The sequence below is a fragment of the Pseudophryne corroboree genome, chromosome 3 (assembly GCF_028390025.1).
Source record: "Pseudophryne corroboree isolate aPseCor3 chromosome 3, aPseCor3.hap2, whole genome shotgun sequence".
In the NCBI taxonomy this organism is placed as follows: domain Eukaryota; kingdom Metazoa; phylum Chordata; class Amphibia; order Anura; family Myobatrachidae; genus Pseudophryne; species Pseudophryne corroboree.
The window spans coordinates 587,215,030-587,233,916 of NC_086446.1; the positions used below are offsets into that span (position 1 = coordinate 587,215,030).

Below are 18,887 nucleotides of genomic sequence, written 5' to 3' on the forward strand. Positions count from 1 at the left end.
TTTCCAAGGACTTTGGTCAAGTCAGGAGTCGTCCCTACACATAAATATTCTGGAACTGAGGGCCATTTACAATGCCCTAAGTCTGGCAAGGCCTCTGCTTCAAAACCAGCCGGTACTGATCCAATCAGACAACATCACGGCAGTCGCCCATGTAAACCGACAGGGCGGCACAAGAAGCAGGATGGCGATGGCAGAAGCCACAAGGATTCTCCGATGGGCGGAAAATCACGTCTTAGCACTGTCAGCAGTGTTCATTCCGGGAGTGGACAACTGGGAAGCAGACTTCCTCAGCAGACACGACCTACACCCGGGAGAGTGGGGACTTCAACCAGAAGTCTTCCAACTGTTGGTAAACCGTTGGGAAAGGCCACAGGTGGACATGATGGCGTCCCGCCTAAACAAAAAACTAGATATTGCGCCAGGTCAAGGGACACTCAGGCAATAGCTGTGGACGCTCTAGTGACACCGTGGGTGTACCAGTCGGTTTATGTATTCCCTCCTCTGCCTCTCATACCAAAGGTACTGAGAATAATAAGAAAACGAGGAGTAAGAACGATACTCGTGGTTCCGGATGGGCCAAGAAGAGCTTGGTACCCAGTACTTCAAGAAATGATATCAGAGGACCCATGGCCTCTACCGCTCAGACAGGATCTGCTACAGCAGGGGCCCTGTCTGTTCCAAGACTTACCGCGGCTGCGTTTGACGGCATGGCGGTTGAATTCCGGATCCTAAAGGAAAAGGGCATTCCAGAGGAAGTCATTCCTACGCTGATAAAAGCCAGGAAAGAAGTAACCGCAAACCATTATCACTGTATTTGGCGAAAATATGTTGCGTGGTGTGAGGCCAGGAAGGCCCCAACAGAGGAATTTCAGCTGGGTCGTTTTCTGCACTTCCTACAGTCAGGAGTGACTATGGGCCTAAACTTGGGTTCCATTAAGGTCCAGATTTCGGCTCTGTCGATTTTCTTCCAGAAAGAACTCGCTTCACTGCCTGGAGTTCAGACATTTGTAAAGGGAGTGCTACATATTCAGCCCCCTTTTGCGCCTCCTGTGGCACCTTGGGATCTCAACGTGGTGTTGAGTTTCCTAAAATCACATTGGTTTGAGCCACTTAAAACTGTGGATTTTAAATATCTCACGTGGAAAGTGGTCATGTTATTGGCCTTGGCTTCGGCCAGGCGTGTGTCAGAATGGGCGGCTTTGTCATGTAAAAGCCCTTATTTGATTTTCCATATAGATAGGGCAGAATTGAGGACTCGTCCCCAGTTTCTCCTTAAGGTGGTATCAGCTTTTCACTTGAACAAACCTATTGTAGTGCCTGCGGCTACTAGGGACTTGGAAGATTCCAAGTTACTGGACGTAGTCAGGGCCTTTAAAAATTTATATTTCCAGGACGGCTGGAGTCAGGAAAACTGACTCGCTTTTTATCCTGTAGCCACCCAACAAAATAGGTGCTCCTGCTTCTAAGCAGACTATTGCTCGCTGGATTTGTAGCACAATTCAGCTGGAGCATTCTGCGGCTGGATTGCCGCATCCTAAATCATTAAAAGCCCATTCCACAAGGAAAGTGGGCTCATCTTGGGCGGCTGCCCGAGGGGTCTCGGCTTTACAACTTGCCGAGCTGCAACTTGGTCAGGGGCAAACACGTTTTGCTAAATTTTACAAATTTGATACCCTGGCTGAGGAGAACCTTGAGTTCTCTCATTCGGTGCTGCAGAGTCATCCGCACTCTCCCGCCCGTTTGGGAGCTTTGGTATAATCCCCATGGTCCTTTCGGAGTTCCCAGCATCCACTAGGACGTCAGAGAAAATAAGATTTTACTCACCGGTAAATCTATTTCTCGTAGTCCGTAGTGGATGCTGGGCGCCCATCCCAAGTGCGGATTGTCTGCAATACTTGTACATAGTTATTGTTAACTAAAGGGTTATTGTTATGAGCCATCTGTTGAGAGGCTCAGTTATGTTTCATACTGTTAACTGGATATGGTATCACGAGTTATACGGTGTGATTGGTGTGGCTGGTATGAGTCTTACCCGGGATTCAAAATCCTTCCTTATTGTGTCAGCTCTTCCGGGCACAGTATCCTAACTGAGGCTTGGAGGAGGGTCATAGTGGGAGGAGCCAGTGCACACCAGGTAGTCTAAAAGCTTTCTTTTAGTTGTGCCCAGTCTCCTGCGGAGCCGCTATTCCCCATGGTCCTTTCGGAGTTCCCAGCATCCTATACGGACTACGAGAAATAGATTTACCGGTGAGTAAAATCTTATTTTCCGTTGATAATTTGTGTGATTTTGTTGTCAGCACATTCAACTATGTAAAGAACAATGTGAAGAAGAATATTTTCATTCATTCATTCATTCATTCATTCATTCATTCATTCATTCATTCATTCATTCTGATCTAGGATGTGTTGTTTAAGTGTTCCTTTTATTTTTTTTGAGCAGTGTGTGTGTGTGTGTGTGTGTGTGTATATAATATATATTTCTCTAACGTCCTAAGTGGATGCTGGGGACTCCGTAAGGACCATGGGGAATAGCGGCTCCGCAGGAGACTGGGCACAAAAGTAAAGCTTTAGAACCACCTGGTGTGCACTGGCTCCTCCCCCTATGACCCTCCTCCAAGCCTCAGTTAGATTTTTGTGCCCGAACGAGAAGGGTGCACACTAGGTGGCTCTCCTGAGCTGCTTAGTGAAAAGTTTAGTTTTAGGTTTTTTATTTTCAGTGAGACCTGCTGGCAACAGGCTCACTGCATCGAGGGACTAAGGGGAGAAGAAGCGAACTCACCTGCGTGCAGAGTGGATTGGGCTTCTTAGGCTACTGGACATTAGCTCCAGAGGGACGATCACAGGCCCAGCCATGGATGGGTCCCAGAGCCGCGCCGCCGGCCCCCTTACAGAGCCAGAAGACAGAAGAGGTCCGGAAAATCGGCGGCAGAAGACGTCCTGTCTTCAACAAGGTAGCGCACAGCACTGCAGCTGTGCGCCATTGCTCTCAGCACACTTCACACTCCGGTCACTGAGGGTGCAGGGCGCTGGGGGGGGGCACCCTGAGACGCAATAAAAACACCTTGGATGGCAAAAAATGCATCACATATAGCTCCTGGGCTACATGGATGCATTTAACCCCTGCCAGAATACATAGAAAAACGGGAGATAAGGCCGCCGATAAGGGGGCGGAGCCTATCTCCTCAGCACACTGGCGCCATTTTCCCTCACAGCTCCGTTGGAGGGAAGCTTCCTGGCTCTCCCCTGCAGTCACTACACTACAGAAAGGGTTAAAAAAGAGAGGGGGGGCACTAATTACGCGCAGTATTAAAGAAACAGCAGCTATAAGGGGAAAAACACTTATATAAGGTTATCCCTGTATATATATAGCGCTCTGGTGTGTGCTGGCAAACTCTCCCTCTGTCTCCCCAAAGGGCTAGTGGGGTCCTGTCCTCTATCAGAGCATTCCCTGTGTGTGTGCTGTATGTCGGTACGTTTGTGTCGACATGTATGAGGAGAAAAATGATGTAGAGATGGAGCAGATTGCCTGTAATAGTGATGTCACCCCCTAGGGGGTCGACACCTGAGTGGATGAACTGTTGGAAGGAATTACGTGACAGTGTCAGCTCTGTATAAAAGACAGTGGTTGACATGAGACAGCCGGCTACTCAGCTTGTGCCTGTCCAGACGTCTCATAGGCCGTCAGGGGCTCTAAAGCGCCCGTTACCTCAGATGGCAGATATAGACGCCGACACGGATACTGACTCCAGTGTCGACGGTGAAGAGACAAATGTGACTTCCAGTAGGGCCACACGTTACATGATGGAGGCAATGAAAAATGTTTTACACATTTCTGATAATACGAGTACCACCAAAAAGGGGTATTATGTTGGTGAGGAAAAACTACCTGTAGTTTTCCTGAATCTGAGAAATTAAATGAGGTGTGTGATGATGCGTGGGTTTCCCCCGATAACAACTGATAATTTCTAAAATGTTATTGGCATTATATCCTTTCCCGCCAGAGGTTAGGGTGCGTTGGGAAACACCCCCTAGGGTGGATAAAGCGCTCACACGCTTGTAAGGGCTCTACCCTCTCCTGAGATGGCCGCCCTTAAGGATCCTGCTGATAGAAAGCAGGAGGGTATCCTAAAATGTATCTACACACCTACTGGTGTTATACTGCGACCAGCAATCGCCTCAGCCTGGATGTGCAGTGCTGGGTTGGCGTGGTCGGATTCCCTGACTGAAAATATTGATACCCTAGATAGGGACAGTATATTTTTGCCTATAGAGCATTTAAAAGATGCATTTCTATATATGCGTGATGCACAGCGGAATATTTGCCGACTGGCATCAAGTCTAAGTGCGTTGTCCATTTCTACCAGTAGAGGGTTATGGACACGACAGTGGTCAGGTGATGCGGATTTCAAACGGCATTTGGAAGTATTGCCTTATTAAGGGGAGGAGTTATTTGGGGTCGGTCTTTCAGACCTGGTGGCCACGGCAACAGCTGGGAAATCCACGTTTGTACCCCAGGTCGCCTCTCAACATGAGAAGACGCCGTATTATCAGGCGCAGTCTTTTCGTGGACAAGCGGGCAAAAGGTTCCTCATTTCTGCCCCGTGACAGAGGGAGAGGAAAAAGGCTGCAGAAATCAGCCAGTTCCCAGGAACAGAAACCCTCTCCCGCCTCTGCCAAGCCCTCAGTATGACGCTGGGGCTTTACAAGCAGAATCAGGCACGGTGGGGGGCCCGTCTCAATGAATTTCAGCGCGCAGTGGGCTCACTCGCAAGTAGACCCCTGGATCCTTCAGGTGATATCTCAGGGGTACAAATTGGAATTCGAGACGTCTCCCCCTCGCCGTTTCCTAAAGTCGGCTTTACCGATGTCTCCTTCTGACAGGGAGACAGTTTTGGAAGCCATTCACAAGCTGTATTCCCAGCAGGTGATAATCAAGGTACAGGGAACGGGGTATTATTCCACACTGTTGTGGTACCGAAGCCGGACGGCTCGGTGAGACCGATTCTAAATCTAAAATCTTTGAACACTTACATACAGAGGTTCAAATTCAAGATTGAGTCACTCAGAGCAGTGATTGCGAACCTGGAAGAAGGGGACTACATGATGTGTCGGGACATCAAGGATGCTTACCTTCATGTCCAAATTTACCCTTCTCACCAAGGGTACCTCAGGTTTATGGTACAGAACTGTCACTATCAGTTCAGACGCTGCCGTATGGATGGTCCACGGCACCCCGGGTCTTTACCAAGGTAATGGCCGAAATGATGATATTCCTTCGAAGGAAGGGAATTTTAGTTATCCCTTACTTGGACGATTCCCTGATAAGGGTAAGATCCAGGGAACAGTTGGAGGTCGGTGTAGCACTATCTCAGGTAGTGTTGCGGCAGCACGATTGGATTCTCAATATTCCAAAATCGCAGCTGGTTCCGACGACTCGTCTTCTGTTCCTAGGGATGATCCTGGACACAGTCCAGAAAAAGGTGTTTCTCCCGGAGGAGAAAGCCAGGGAGTTATCCGAGCTAGTCAGGAACCTCCTAAAACCGAGCCAAGTCTCAGTGCATCAATGCACAAGGGTTCTGGGTAAAATGGTGGCTTCCTACGAAGCAATCCCATTCGGCAGATTCCACGCAAGAACTTTCCAGTGGAACCTGCTGGACAAATGGTCCGGGTCGCATCTTCAGATGCATCAGCGGATAACCCTGTCACCAAGAACAAGGGTGTCCCTCCTGTGTTGGTTGCAGAGTGCTCATCTTCTAGAGGGCCGCAGATTCGGCATTCAGGACTGGGTCCTGGTGACCACGGATGCCAGCCTGCGAGGCTGGGGAGCAGTCACACAGGGAAGGAATTTCCAGGGCTTATGGTCAAGCCTGGAGACATCACTTCACATAAATATCCTGAAGCTAAGGGCCATTTACAATGCTCTAAGCTTAGCAAGACCTCTGCTTCAAGGTCAGCCGGTGTTGATCCAGTCGGACAACATCACGGCAGTCACCCACGTAAACAATGGCAGAAGCTGCAAGGATTCTTCGCTGGGCGGAAAATCATGTGATAGCACTGTCAGCAATTCCGGGAGTGGACAACTGGGAAGCAGACTTCCTCAGCAGACACGACCTCCACCCGGGAGAGTGGGGACTTCACCCAGAAGTCTTCCACATGATTATAAACCGTTGGGAAAAACTCGACAGGTTTTGCGCCAGGTCAAGGGACCCTCAGGCAATAGCTGTAGACGCTCTGGTAACACCGTGGGTGTACCAGTCAGTGTATGTGTTCCCTCATCTGCCTCTCATACCCAAGGTACTGAGATGGATAAGATGGAGAGGAGTAAGCACTATATTCGTGGCTCCGGATTGGCCAAGAAGGACTTGGTAACCGGAACTTCAAGAGATGCTCACGGAGGATCCGTGGCCTCTACCTCTAAGAAGGGACCTGCTCCAGCAAGGACCCTGTCTGTTCCAAGACTTACCGCGGCTGCGTTTGACGGCATGGCGGTTGAACGCCGGATCCTGAAGGAAAAAAGGCATTCCGGATGAAGTCATCCCTATCTTGATCAAAGCCAGGAAGGATGTAACCGCAAAACATTATCACCGCATTTGGCGAAAATATGTTGCGTGGTGCGAGGCCAGTAAGGCCCGACGGAGGAAATTCAACTGGGTCGATTCCTACATTTCCTGCAAACAGGAGTGTCTATGGGCCTGAAATTGGGGTCCATTAAGGTTCAAATTTCGGCCCTGTCAATTTTCTTCCAAAAAGAACTAGCTTCAGTCCCTGAAGTTCAGACGTTGTAAAAGGGGTACTGCATATACAGCCTCCTTTTGTGCCTCCAGTGGCACCTTGGGATCTCAATGTAGTTTTTGGGTTCCAAAAGTCACATTGGTTTGAACCACTTAAATCTGTGGAGTTAAAATATCTCACATGGAAAGTGGTCATGCTGTTGGCCCTGGCCTGGGCCAGGCGCGTGTCAGAATTGGCGGCTTTATCCTGTAAAAGCCCTTATCTGATTTTCCATTCGGACAGGGCGGAATTGAGGACTCGTCCTCAGTTTCTCCCTAAGGTGGTTTCAGCATTTCACCTGAACCAACCTATTGTGGTGCCTGCGGCTACTAGGGACTTGGAGGACTCTAAGTTGCTAGACGTTGTCAGGGCCCTGAAAATATGTTTCCAGGACGGCTGGAGTCAGAAAATCTGACTCGCTGTTTATCCTGTATGCACCCAACAAGCTGGGTGCTCCTGCTTCTAAGCAGACTATTGCTCGTTGGATTTGTAGTACAATTCAGCTTGCACATTCTGTGGCAGGCCTGCCACAGCCAAAAATCTGTAAATGCCCACTCCACAAGGAAGATGGGCTCATCTTGGGCGGCTGCCCGAGGGGTCTCGGCTTTACAACTTTGCCGAGCAGCTACTTGGTCAGGAGCAAATACGTTTGTAAAATTCTACAAAATTGATACCCTGGCTGAGGAGGACCTGGAGTTCTCTCATTTGGTGCTGCAGAGTCATCCGCACTCTCCCGCCCGTTTGGGAGCTTTGGTATAATCCCCATGGTCCTTACGGAGTCCCCAGCATCCACTTAGGACGTTAGAGAAAATAAGAATTTACTTACCGATAATTCTATTTCTCGTAGTCCGTAGTGGATGCTGGGCGCCCATCCCAAGTGCGGATTGTCTGCAATACTGGTACATAGTTATTGTTACCAAAAAATCGGGTTATTGCTGTAGTGAGCCATCTTTTCTAGAGGCTCCTCTGTTATCATGCTGTTAACTGGGTTTAGATCACGAGTTGTACGGTGTGATTGGTGTGGCTGGTATGAGTCTTACCCGGGATTCAAAATCCTTCCTTATTGTGTACGCTCGTCCGGGCACAGTATCCTAACTGAGGCTTGGAGGAGGGTCATAGGGGGAGGAGCCAGTGCACACCAGGTGGTTCTAAAGCTTTACTGTTGTGCCCAGTCTCCTGCGGAGCCGCTATTCCCCATGGTCCTTACGGAGTCCCCAGCATCCACTACGGACTACGAGAAATAGAATTATCGGTAAGTAAATTCTTATCATATATATATATATATATATATATATATATATGTATATATATGTATGTTTATACATATCACACATAAATAAATACGCATACATGCATAAATACACACTATATATATATATATATATATATATATATATGTATGTATGTATGTGTATATGTATGTATGTGTATATATATATATATATATGTGTATATATATATAACGAACAAATGGTCCCGGCACTCCCCTGGATAACTGGTGTATATTGCTGCGGTGCCCTCCTAGTGGAATATGCTTTCCACAATGCAGAGTAAAGGGATGACGGCGGCACTCAATCAGACTTCGCAACTGAAATAAGTTCTTTTTATTATGCCAACATGTTTCGGGGATTAGACCCCGTCCTCAGGGCCAGACAAGCCTCACAGTGCCAAAAAACATACATTTATAGACAAAAGGACAGACATTAACATTGACCCTACTCACCTGCTCCACGGCGCGACCGCCCGCCAGTCCGTCCGACCATGCTTCCGCATTGGCGTCCTCTGACGTCAACGGTGCGCCGCGTCGCAGGGGAGTTCCCATAGCTACCAGCCAACGCTGGACGGGAGCTGAGAAAAACATACATTACAAAAATTATTGTTAAAATGTGAATCGGCTAAAAAAGCCACCCCACTGGTCTGTATTTGAGGGATAGGCTACAGGAAAAAAACAACATGTTAATTTGTTAACAGCCACAAGTACCTAAGGATATGCATGATATAACAAACAACATACGACAAAGGATCAAAAAGGTCTAAATGTAATCCCACTGAGGGATTAACTCATGATAGACCCAAAGTGGGCAATACCTATTAACAAAGGTGATTAATGATGATCTAATCAACTACAAAAAACATTGAATACCCAGGTTTTCATTTAATCCCTTGGGGGATATTGTCCCCAGTGTAAAAATCCACCTGGATTCTTTCTGTAACAATATCCTGTCCCGGTTACCACCCCGTAGCGATGTTGGGACATGATCTATTAGTGTAGCCCTAATACTAGCCACATTATGGCCTGCATTAAGGCAATGACGCGCAAAGGGCTGTTCACTAAAACCTTTTTCAAGGGCTTTCTTGATGGCACTCCGGTGTAGTGCCATCCTTTCCCTGAACTGTCGTATGGTCTTGCCCACGTAGGCAAGACCACAGGGACAGGACAACATGTATATGACATGTGTAGTGGTACAGGTTAATCGGTGTGGGATCTTAATTTTCTTACCCGTATGGGGATGACTAAAAGTGGTCCCCGTAATCAAAGTATTGCAGGTGACACACCCTAAACACCTAAAACAACCGTTTTTGGTCCGCAAAAAATGTGATTCCCGGCTCTTGGTAAGGTTGGTAATGTCAAGCTTAATCACATAATCACCAATGTTACGTCCCCGAGTATGACTCGGTAAGAGGGTAGTATCAGACAATGAGGATAATGCCTGATCTGACTGAACAATAGGCCATAACTGTTTAGCCCTTTTTATCAACTTGTCTGTCCCTGTAGTATATTTATTAACCCAGGGAATCTTATTGGTTCCTAATCTGGCATTCCTATTGTTCCGGCCTGTGCCTAATGTTTGTTCTCTGGTCATATTTAATACTTTTTGTTTAGTCTGTTCTAATTCCCTCATGGGGTACCCTCTTTCTGCAAACTTTAATAACATCCGATCCATGGCTGTTTTAGCCTCCTCAGGGTCTGATATAATACGGCGTACTCTAAGGAATTGCGAGAATGGCCAACCTTTGCGCAATGAGGTGGGATGGAAACTTTGGTGGTTTAGTAAAGTGTTTCTATCAGTAGCTTTAATAAAGATGGATGTGGCCAAGACTCCATCTTTAACTGTGATGGTGACGTCTAAGTAATTAACTGCGACGTCATCAATGACATAAGTAAACTGCACTTCATGCCGCGTAGAGTTATGATTATCCCATAGGGCCACCAATTGTTCTCTAGGACCACCCCACAGAACCAACAAGTCGTCTATGAATCGTCTGTAATATACAACATGCTGTGTTACCTGGGGATTCAAATAAAACATCTGAGTTTCTACTAGGTGCATGAATGCATTTGCATACGACGGGGCCACCGCTGACCCCATCGCACACCCGGACAATTGTAACCAAAAAACCCCATTAAACACAAAATAATTACGCTTCAACACCCTATCTAAGAGGGTCAAGAAAAATGTAACCTCAGGTCCCTGATAAGTGGAATTATTTTCAATAAGTAGCCTCACCGCCTCTATACCTGCATCATGAGGGATGCAGGTATAGAGACTGGTGACATCCGCACTGCACAACTGTAACTCCTCGGGTAGTGGGCCTAAAGCTTGTAATTGCAACAACAGTGACGTAGTGTCCTTAAGGTATGACGGCAAGGACTGGATACAAGGATTAAGGAATGAATCCAAATATATGGAAATAGGATGATACAGGGACCCCCTAGCCGACACTATGGGGCGGCCCGGAGGGTCCACCATGGTCTTATGGACTTTTGGTACCGTATAAAACAACGGTACTCTAGGATAGTCCGTGGTAGGTGCCTGTGTAACATCTGATGGTATGATACCTTGCTGGTTAGCATTTTTGAGTATTTGATCTATCTCAATCTTATACTCTTTAGTAGGATCTTTAACTAGCCGTTTGTAAGTTTCTACACTACCCAACTGTCTTGACACTCCTTAATATAGTCATCCAGATCTTGGATGACTATAGACCCTCCCTTGTCCGCCTTGCGAATCACTATGTCAGTCCGTTGTGACAGTTCTTTCAGTGTGTGCATTTCTTGTTTGGACATATTTGGACGAGGTGATCTGGTGTCTTCCAAGGTGCTCTCCCTTTCCAACATTCTTGTGAATGTACGGATAGAGGGATTTAAACTGGGAGGGTCAAACTGGGACCCAGGTAATATTTTCCGTAATTGAGCGGGAACAGCTGAGACCGGTCGCTCATGTGTATGGTTATTGAAATATTCCTTTCTTTTTAGCGTCCTATTCAATCGATAGAGCTCCACCTTACTTTCTAAGGGATCGGGGTAAGTAGTCGGAACATAAGACAGTCCCTTGGCCAATGTCCGATATTCCAGATCCGAGAGAGGGGTAGAGGATAAGTTAAATACCAAGTCCTTCAATGACGTGGCGGCTTGCGAGCGTTAGATCCTCTGGTTTTGACCCGACCTCCGCGTCCTCTGCCGCGACCTGCGGTAGGTGTCTGGTTGGATCGGGTTTGTGTACCCTGTGGTTGCTGGCCTAAAGGGAGCGGACCTTCTTGTGTGGAAGTGTTTCCAGTGGCATATTCAGAATCACTCGCCGATGTGCTCGCCCCCTGTTGTAATTCTCTGCGTCGACGGGTTTGTTGTCTGCGATTTGGGTATCGCTGCTCCTGGGATAAGCGAACGCTGCCCAGCCACGGGTAAACTTGCCGCTGTTCATAATCTCTTTGTACCGTCTTTAATTTGTCTTTTTTAAATCTGATCAAGTCTTGGCGGTATGTTTCCATCTGGCTAGTGAGCTTCGCCATCCAATCAGTCTGGCTATCTGTGGTGAGGATCAACTTATGTTCAACTTCAAACGTTAATATTTGTTCTTTAATAGCGTTAAGCTCCCTCGTGGACTCCTCCACCACTAGTAACATGAGGTCCATGGAGCACTTATTTAATACCGCTACCCACCTGCGGCAGAAGGATGTATTGTATCTACCAATGGTGGGCGAATTGCGGATCCTGAATATGGTTGGATGGCGAAGCTCACTAGCCAGATGGAAACATACCGCCAAGACTTGATCAGATTTAAAAAAGACAAATTAAAGACGGTACAAAGAGATTATGAACAGCGGCAAGTTTACCCGTGGCTGGGCAGCGTTCGCTCATCCCAGGAGCAGCGATACCCAAATCGCAGACAACAAACCCGTCGACGCAGAGAATTACAACAGGGGGCGAGCACATCGGCGAGTGATTCTGAATATGCCACTGGAAACACTTCCACACAAGAAGGTCCGCTCCCTTTAGGCCAGCAACCACAGGGTACACAAACCCGATCCAACCAGACACCTACCGCAGGTCGTGGCAGAGGACGCGGAGGTCGGGTCAAAACCAGAGGATCCAACGCTCGCAAGCCGCCACGTCATTGAAGGACTTGGTATTTAACTTATCCTCTACCCCTCTCTCGGATCTGGAATATCGGACATTGGCCAAGGGACTGTCTTATGTTCCGACTACTTACCCCGATCCCTTAGAAAGTAAGGTGGAGCTCTATCGATTGAATAGGACGCTAAAAAGAAAGGAATATTTCAATAACCATACACATGAGCGACCGGTCTCAGCTGTTCCCGCTCAATTACGGAAAATATTACCTGGGTCCCAGTTTGACCCTCCCAGTTTAAATCCCTCTATCCGTACATTCACAAGAATGTTGGAAAGGGAGAGCACCTTGGAAGACACCAGATCACCTCGTCCAAATATGTCCAAACAAGAAATGCACACACTGAAATAACTGTCACAACGGACTGACATAGTGATTCGCAAGGCGGACAAGGGAGGGTCTATAGTCATCCAAGATCTGGATGACTATATTAAGGAGTGTCAACGACAGTTGGGTAGTGTAGAAACTTACAAACGGCTAGTTAAAGATCCTACTAAAGAGTATAAGATTGAGATAGATCAAATACTCAAAAATGCTAACCAGCAAGGTATCATACCATCAGATGTTACACAGGCACTTACCACGGACTATCCTAGAGTACCGTTGTTTTATACGGTACCAAAAGTCCATAAGACCATGGTGGACCCTCCGGGCCGCCCCTTAGTGTCGGCTAGGGGGTCCCTGTATCATCCTATTTCCATATATTTGGATTCATTCCTTAATCCTTGTATCCAGTCCTTGCCGTCATACCTTAAGGACACTACGTCACTGTTGTTGCAATTACAAGCTTTAGGCCCACTACCCGAGGAGTTACAATTGTGCAGTGCGGATGTCACCAGTCTCTATACCTGCATCCCTCATGATGCAGGTATAGAGGCGGTGAGGCTACTTATTGAAAATAATTCCACTTATCAGGGACCTGAGGTTACATTTTTCTTGACCCTCTTAGATAGGGTGTTGAAGCGTAATTATTTTGTGTTTAATGGGGTTTTTTGGTTACAATTGTCCGGGTGTGCGATGGGGTCAGCGGTGGCCCCGTCGTATGCAAATGCATTCATGCACCTAGTAGAAACTCAGATGTTTTATTTGAATCCCCAGGTAACACAGCATGTTGTATATTACAGACGATTCATAGACGACTTGTTGGTTCTGTGGGGTGGTCCTAGAGAACAATTGGTGGCCCTATGGGATAATCATAACTCTACGCGGCATGAAGTGCAGTTTACTTATGTCATTGATGACGTCACAGTTAATTACTTAGACGTCACCATCACAGTTAAAGATGGAGTCTTGGTCACATCCATCTTTATTAAAGCTACTGATAGAAACACTTTACTAAACCACCAAAGTTTCCATCCCACCTCATTGCGCAAAGGTTTGCCATTCTCGCAATTCCTTAGAGTACGCCGTATTACATCAGACCCTGAGGAGGCTAAAACAGCCATGGATCGGATGTTATTAAAGTTTGCAGAAAGAGGGTACCCCATGAGGGAATTAGAACAGACTAAACAAAAAGTATTAAATATGACCAGAGAACAAACATTAGGCACAGGCCGGAACAATAGGAATGCCAGATTAGGAACCAATAAGCTTCCCTGGGTTAATAAATATACTAACTACAGGGACAGACAAGTTGATAAAAAGGGCTAAACAGTTATGGCCTATTGTTCAGTCAGATCAGGCATTATCCTCATTGTCTGATACTACCCTCTTACCGAGTCATACTCGGGGACGTAACATTGGTGATTATGTGATTAAGCTTGACATTACCAACCTTACCAAGAGCCGGGAATCACATTTTTTGCGGACCAAAAACGGTTGTTTTAGGTGTTTAGGGTGTGTCACCTGCAATACTTTGATTACGGGGACCACTTTTAGTCATCCCCATACGGGTAAGAAAATTAAGATCCCACACCGATTAACCTGTACCACTACACATGTCATATACATGTTGTCCTGTCCCTGTGGTCTTGGCCACGTGGGCAAGACCATACGACAGTTCAGGGAAAGGATGGCACTACACCGTAGTGCCATCAAGAAAGCCCTTGAAAAAGGTTTTAGTGAACAGCCCTTTGCGCGTCATTGCCTTAATGCAGGCCATAATGTGGCTAGTATTAGGGCTACACTAATAGATCATGTCCCAACATCGCTACGGGGTGGTAACCGGGACAGGATATTGTTACAGAAAGAATCCAGGTGGATTTTTACACTGGGGACAATATCCCCCAAGGGATTAAATGAAAACCTGGGTATTCAATGTTTTTTGTAGTTGATTAGATCATCATTAATCACCTTTGTTAATAGGTATTGCCCACTTTGGGTCTATCATGAGTTAATCCCTCAGTGGGATTACATTTAGACCTTTTTGATCCTTTGTCGTATGTTGTTTGTTATATCATGCATATCCTTAGGTACTTGTGGCTGTTAACAAATTAACATGTTGTTTTTTCCTGTAGCCTATCCCTCAAATACAGACCAGTGGGGAGGCTTTTTTAGCCGATTCACATTTTAACAATAATTTTTGTAATGTATGTTTTTCTCAGCTCCCGTCCAGCGTTGGCTGGTTGCTATTGGAACTCCCCTGCGACGCGGCGCACCGTTGACGTCAGAGGACGCCAATGCGGAAGCATGGTCGGACGGACTGGCGGGCGGTCGCGCCGTGGAGCAGGTGAGTAGGGTCAATGTTAATGTCTGTCCTTTTGTCTATAAATGTATGTTTTTTGGCACTGTGAGGCTTGTCTGGCCCTGAGGACGGGGTCTAATCCCCGAAACATGTTGGCATAATAAAAAGAACTTATTTCAGTTGCGAAGTCTGATTGAGTGCCGCCGTCATCCCTTTACTATATATATATATATATATATATATATATATATATATATATATATATATATATATATATATATATATATATATATATATATATATATATATATATATATATATATATATATAATAAATATAATATAATATAGCTTGTGAGGGGAAGCCAGCACTCCCTGTCCACAATTTTCATGTGCGTCGGTGCCTTCCCGTTAGATGGCCCCTGTAAGTAGACCGGATAACCAATATATTCACTTAAGGGCGGCACTCATCTGACTTTGCAAATAAAACACTGGATCCCGTGTCAGTTTCAACGTTTCAGAATTTCTACGGTAAACAAAAAGATTACAGTAAAAATTCTGAAACGTTGAAACTGCACGGGATCCAGTGTTTTATTTGCAAAGTCGGATGGGTGCCGCCCTCTTTGTGGGGATTTTTTTTTTTTAATATATATATATATACACCTTATACACAGCCTAAAGGTCGTTTAATACAATATTTTTAATAACTTTGTGTATTAAACAAAGTTTGTGTACATTGAGCCATCAAAAAACAAAGGTTTCACTATCTCACTCAAAAAAAGTCCGTATTTCGGAATATTCCGTATTTCGGAATATTTGGTTATGGGATGCTCAACCTGTATATGTGTGTGTGTAGCTCTCTGCTGGTGCTGCAGAAGCTCCGTGGTCGCGGCCTTTGCTGAGATGGAGACTGTGCTGTCTCCGTCTCAACAATAAAACATTTGGCTCATCAGGGGGGGTTTCCAGGTACTCGGAACCCCCCCCTGCATGCGCTACTGTGAGAGGGCTCTGTGCGTCAGTGTTATTAGATAATATAGGTATTTCACAGGATATACTGTGGCAGGAGAGGTACTTTGTCACCTGTAAGCTACACACAGGGTCCTGGGGGTAGGTGGGAAGAAGTGTGGATGGATCAGGTTCTCATCCATTTGGTCCAGACCAGTTCTTATAGACTTCTTAGCCCAAGAAGCTGCTTCATCAGCCAGCACCTGGGTGCTGGGTTTAAAGCAGAGTCTCTCCCATGTTATAGGCCCTACACATTGGCCAATCCACGGCCGAGCTGCCTGACGGCGGATACGGCCGACGGGTGGGGGTGGGGGGGGGTTCAGTGACTTCACCCGGCTGCATTGAAGTGCAGGCAAATATGGACGAGATCGTCCATATTGGCCTGCATGTACAGCCGACGGGGGACCAGCGATGAACGAGCGCGGGGACGCGCATCGTTCATCGCTGGAGCCTCCACACTCAAAGCTATGAACGGTATCTCGTTCATTTATGAACGAGATCGTTCATATCTTTGGCTGATGTCGGCCAGTGTGTAGGGCCCTTACGTGTCCAGGTAATAGGCCTGCTAGGGACAGTGGGATCCGGAGGGCTGGGCCACTAGTGTCAGGATGCCGGGACCTGAAGGGTTCCTTATTCAGTAAGAGGGTGTGAGGCAGGGCCTAACCTCCCTGGTAGTTTATACTAAAGACAGTGATCTTTTTTTTTATGTATATCTTTGTTTTTTGCTACCTGAATAAAAGGTATTTGTTGTTTTTGCACAAGCCTGGAGTCAAATTTTTTTGTAGCAGAGCACATTCTAGCAAGACTCCTGTTACAATACGTATTTTGCAGTCACATTTTACCTCAGAAATCCTCTGTTTTGTGCTGTCACACTGCACGGGGGGTTTGTGTTAGGTATTATATCTGCCGATATTGTATTGTCGCCTGTGGTTTACGCTTTCATATCATGTCAGCTACAGGGGGCGTTGGGTCTGGAGCTGATTTCGCTGTGCGCGGTTATGATGTCCTAGATGCATTTGAGGATAACATGGCTGCGGAGGGTTCAGGTTTTGGGGGTTCTGTACCCCCCAGTCAGTTTGTAACAACGGGGGCACATCAGGGCCCGCCTTGGTCTGCCTTTTCTAATTAACTGACTACGCTGGTAACTAGACTTGCGCCCCCTATGGGACCTCCTGTGCCTTATCGGCCTTATATGGTCCCTGCGGTTAACCCGCCATGGACAGATGCTCTGTCCACTCAGTTACAGCACTTGAATAACTTTTTGGATAAACGTATTCCTGACCCTCGCCCGCCTAAGACTAAACCTAAGAAGTTCTCTAAGCAGGCTGTTACTTCCTCTCAATCTACGCATATTCCGGATACCTCTTCCGATGAAGATGGAGTGTATACTGACCCCACATACTCTGATCCTGACCTTTTTGATGGTGAGTCTGTTTCACAGATGGATGTTGCTGATCTATTAGAGGCTATCAGTTTCATTCTTCAGATTGATGATGATCCTGAGTCGGCTACTGCATCTAAGAAACCGGATGGGTTCAAACGTCAGAAGGTTACTAAATTGGTTTTACCTCATTCTGACCACTTGGTTGACATACGTCAGGAATCCTGGGAGAACACAGAAAAGAAATTCACCCTGCACAAGAAGATGTTAGCCCGCTATCCCCTTGCGGCAGAATTGAGTAAAAATTGGGAAACGCCACCGCCGGTCAATTCTCTCAAGGAGCCGACGGATATGCGTGTGGAGGGCTGCTTAAAAGTTATCTATACCCTTACAGGGGCTGCGCATAAGCCCACCATTGCGGCTACTTGGGCCGCAGAAGCTATTGAGGCGTGGCCTCATGAAATAGAGGCTGAGTTTCCGTCCAATTTTTCTGAACATGCCAGACGATGTCTCTCTTATATTGTCACGGCATCTCAATACATTAAAGAAGCAGCTTCAGATGTAGGTGTTCTGGCGGCTGAGGCTGCTACGACATCCATTTTGGCTCGCCATATTCTCTGCTGTCCTGGTCGGTGGACTTGGACTCTCTTTGGTGAGGATCTCAACAAGATTGTCGCTGACTTGGCGTCTGCTAAGACTGTATGTGTACCTAGTACTACCCCTTTGGCCCGAAGGCTAACAGTACTTCCTTTTGTTCCTTTCACCCTCCAGGTAAAGCAAAGGGTCAGGCGTACCCGAAACAGTCTCGCACTTCAAAAACCACCAAGCCCAAGCCTAAACGTGCCTGGGCTGCCCATCAGCCGGCTTCCAAATCTGAGAAGCCTGCGGCATGACGGGGCGGGCCTCCCCCTGGGGGATCCCAGGGTGGTAGGCCGACTTCTACAGTTCACCCAGGTATGGTTGAAGACCACTTCAGATGCTTGGGTACGGGAAGTCGTCACTCATGGATACGCTATATCCTTCAAGACACGTCCCCCTTCCTCGCTGTTGCCTGACGGGCATCCCTTCGTATCAGGTGAAGGCAAGAACTCTCCGTTTAGTGGTACAATCCCTCCTGGAGTGGTAGTGCCGGTGCCTCTGGCTCAGAGGGGCAGGGGGTACTATTCAACGCTGTTCCTAGTCCCCAAACCGAATGGTTCCTCCCGACCCATTCTCAACCTCAAATCTTTGAACAAGTTTGTGAGGGTCTCCAAGTTTCGTATTGAGACCCTTCGCTTTATTGTCCTGGCTTTGGAACAAGGGGACTATATGGTATCCCTGGATATACAGGATATTTACCTGCATATTCCTATTGCCATGTCACATCAGCAATACCTGCAGTTTGCTATTGGTAATCTCCATTACCAATTCCGGGCCTTACCGTTTGGTCTAACCACGGCTCCGCAAATTTTCACCAAGGTCATGGTAGTTATGACTGCTTCACTCCGCCGTCGGGGCATCCGGATCCTGCCGTATCTGGACAACCTGCTGATCCTGGCCAATTCCCCAGAAGTTCTCCTCCGTCAGTTGGATCTGACGGTCCAGTTTCTGCAAGCCCACGGGTGGCTCATCAACTGGAAGAAATCATTCCTGGTCCCTGCTCAGAGCATGGTGCATCTGGGAGCGTTGTTGGACACACACAACCAGAGGTTGTTTTT

General features: G+C 47.0%; 1 protein-coding gene across 6 annotated transcripts in view; it reads left to right on the plus strand.

Moving 5' to 3' along the window:
* The window catches only part of LRRC20 (leucine rich repeat containing 20), a 1,148,610-nt gene that overhangs the window by 37,818 nt on the left and 1,091,905 nt on the right, over positions 1-18,887 (plus strand). The window contains exon 1 of one of the 6 annotated variants that reach the window (XM_063961447.1): positions 14,831-14,850. The exons of the other annotated variants lie outside the window; for them this stretch is intronic. The gene's annotated coding sequence lies outside the window, so the exon portion shown is untranslated. Of the gene's footprint in view, positions 1-14,830; positions 14,851-18,887 lie in introns of those variants that run through there. 6 annotated transcript variants of the gene reach the window in all.